The sequence below is a fragment of the Ictidomys tridecemlineatus genome, chromosome 9 (genome assembly GCF_052094955.1).
Source record: "Ictidomys tridecemlineatus isolate mIctTri1 chromosome 9, mIctTri1.hap1, whole genome shotgun sequence".
NCBI classification, from domain to species: Eukaryota; Metazoa; Chordata; class Mammalia; order Rodentia; family Sciuridae; genus Ictidomys; species Ictidomys tridecemlineatus.
Window position 1 is genome coordinate 100,668,649 of NC_135485.1, and position 3,305 is coordinate 100,671,953.

Here is a 3,305-nt window from a genome sequence, read left to right on the forward strand (position 1 = left end):
CCAGATATGAGCCACCACAGTGAAGGAACGGCTTTCTCTGGATCAATTTCCAACATCCTGGGGAAAATCCTGGGTTGCCCAGCTTGTCTGTCAGGTTTCTGTTCCCTGAATTGTTGTCGACTGTCACCAGGGGACCAGGACTGCATGGTTGAAGTTGTTGGAAGTGTGTTTTAATAAACCACAGGAGGCGAATTTGGGGAATTATAATACCCCAGTCTTGGTCTCTTCAAAGCAGAGCTTGGTGTAAAGACTTATGTGTAACAAATTTCTCAGAAATAAAATCCTTGGAAAGCAGAAGTACAGAACCACTGGGAAAGGAGGGAAAGGCAAAAGAAGGAGGCTTTCTGAAGTTCTGCAAATCAGTTACTCTTCTGTCTCTATTGGATAATAAAAGGGTAACCTCAAATAATACCTGGTTAGGAGTGAGCTGTGTGCTGCCAGGGGACTTTACTGGAGCCTGAGAACAAATCCAAATGCTGATGGAGATGGAGGGAAGAGAGGAGCACACCCTTCTCCAGGACCCCACTGGAATTCCCGGATTGAGACGTACTATCTGCACCATTTCCCCTGCTCTGGAGGCATTTTGGTTGTGAGAACCAAATTTCCTTTATCATTTAAGTCAGTTTGAATCACGACACTTGCAACCAAAGTCTTCTAAGTGCTACACGGCCTCAATCACAAGTATTACACCGTTTTCTGGTTGTTGGAGTGTTTTCTAGAAGGATGCTACCTCTTAGGGTAAGAGCTCACACATCTTATTTAACTTGTATCCACAATCCCTAACAGAGCTCATGGCATATAATAGAAGCTTAATACATAATGGATTGAAGGAATGCAACTATAATATTTATTTTGTCCCAGTAATATTGATCTTTTCTGGTCTCATGAATGCTTTTTTAAAGAATATAAGTAGGGTGGGGGGGGCTTGGGATGTAGGTCAGTAGAGGACTTGCCTAGTGTGTGCAAAGCCCTGGATTTGATCCCCAGCACAACAACTAACTAAATAACTAAATTTTTAAAAGTGGGTTAAGAATTTTTTTCATGCAGAGAAAAAAGCAGGTCAAAAATTTCAAAAAAATTAATTAAATATATTTTCTCAGGAATCTATAAAAAGGGGTGGTTACCTGAGAAAGCTATGTTATTTAAAGCTATCCTGTCAAAAGTATATCTTAGCAGTGCACAGAGGTGCACACCTGTAATCCCAGCTACCGTGGAGGCTGAGGAAGGAGGATTGCAATTGGAGGACAGCAACTTAGAATTTGTTTCAAAATAAAATAAAAAGGACTGGGGATATAGCTCAGGGGTAGAGGCTTGAGCTTTGGTCCCTAATCCCTGGGGCCACACACACACACAAAGTAACATACCTCCTTAGATAATAACAAAACTGAAAGTTTAATAAAGGTATAGTTACATTATAGACACCTAAACTCTACCATATTATAATATAGTGGGAAATTTTTTTACTTCTAAAAATAGAATCTCTATAAAATGAAAACATGGCAAAGAGAAAATGTGACTGTGTTGATAATATTTTATCTTGATTAAACTTAAATGAATCACCATGAATAATTTTGATCCTATTGATTAAAAACTAACAAAAGAAATGTTTATTCAATGGTCTACTTCATCCTCCAATATTAACACTGTGCTACTTCTTCCACATTAAACTTTCTGAAGGAGAATCTACAATGTGGGAGAGTCAGCAAGTCCACAATTTAATCCAACTCTTCACGAAATTCACTGTATTTCCTGAGCACAGCTTGTTGAATGAGGATTTAAGGAAAACTTCATGAGAAATCTTAAAACTATATATATTCTTTCAGATTATCTGGGACCACTTTACTATTGACAGTAAACTCAGGGGAGTTGTAAGTTCTACTTAAATATATCTCTCTAGAACCCAACATTTAGAAAAAGAGGATGCAGATGAACAAAAGGACGAGTCTTTAAAAATATTTATCCTTAAGTTTTAGGTGGACACAATATCTTTATTTTACTTTTATGTGATGCTGAGAATCAAACCCAGTGCCTTGTGCATGCTAGGCGAGCACTCTACCACTGAGCCATGACCTCAACCCCCAAAGGACAATTTTAATAATAATAATAAACTTTAAAATCTTAATAATATTTTGGGGGCTACGGTAAATTTGAGGCAAAGTACAAACTCTTATTTCTTCTTCAGAACTCAAAAATCTCATTCTTACAATCATTTATGTTAGTTCAGAAAATCACTAAAATCAAAATGAAACACAACCTAATGCTTCCACTTTTCAATGTGAATTTGAGGTTAGAATTTTTTAAGCTCATGAATTTCTGGTAAAAATATTTTGCCTCCTCTGTAATTATCAAAATTTTATTACAGGATGATGCAGGTATCTGGTCAGAATGAGAAAATGCAACTTTAAAATCTTCTTTTGATTTATTAAGAATCCTCCTTTCTTCTCTTCTCTCCTTTCTTCCTACCCTGCTTCTTGTCTCCCTCTCTGTCCTCAGCTCCTCTGTTAGTCTTTCTTTCTTTTTATTTCTTGTCTTTTTAAAAAGATGATCTCAGTCTGGAATAAACATTCTTACGAAATTGGCCAGGAATTTTGCCAAGTGTAGTGTGTACACGTCAGCTGTTTTCTGGAAAATAATTACACCATGTGACAATGTCTATTATTTTAATTAGTACTGAGGCGTGCCTCAAAGATGTTTCATCAGATCAGGATTTCTTATACTGGCAATGGCTTGTTATTTCCCGATGTGCTGATTAAGCAGGTAGGTGACACTTGGCATTTTATATAGGTGTGTAAAATAATTGTTATAATTATTAAGCCAGAACTCACAGAAGTCATAAACATTCCCCATGTTACAAAAGACTTTAGGATCTGCAACCCAGGGGTCTTGAGATGTTCAAATTACCCAAAGGAAACATTAACCTAATTCTAAGTGTGGAAAGGCCACTCTGTGAAGGCCTGGCACATCTGTGGATCTCAAAATGCTTTGTCATAAAGTTTCTAAAATTTAGTCTGTCATCTGAGGCCTATTGCATTTCCATGATACTTGGACACACCTGTGTGTTGAATTCAAGAAGTACTACTTCCAGGGACTGCAAAAAAAAAAAAAAAAAAAGACACTTTGTCAAATTGTATTGAGAATACATGTCAGAAATTCTCCAACCTGAAAACCAAATGTTTTTAATAGTAGTACAGTGGAAAACAGAAGCTTTATTTCCTCTTTCCACAAATGTTTCCCAATATCAATGTAGGGTGAACTAAAGATTGAAACAAGAAGTGTTTCTCTGAAATAAGACTATTTAATAATCA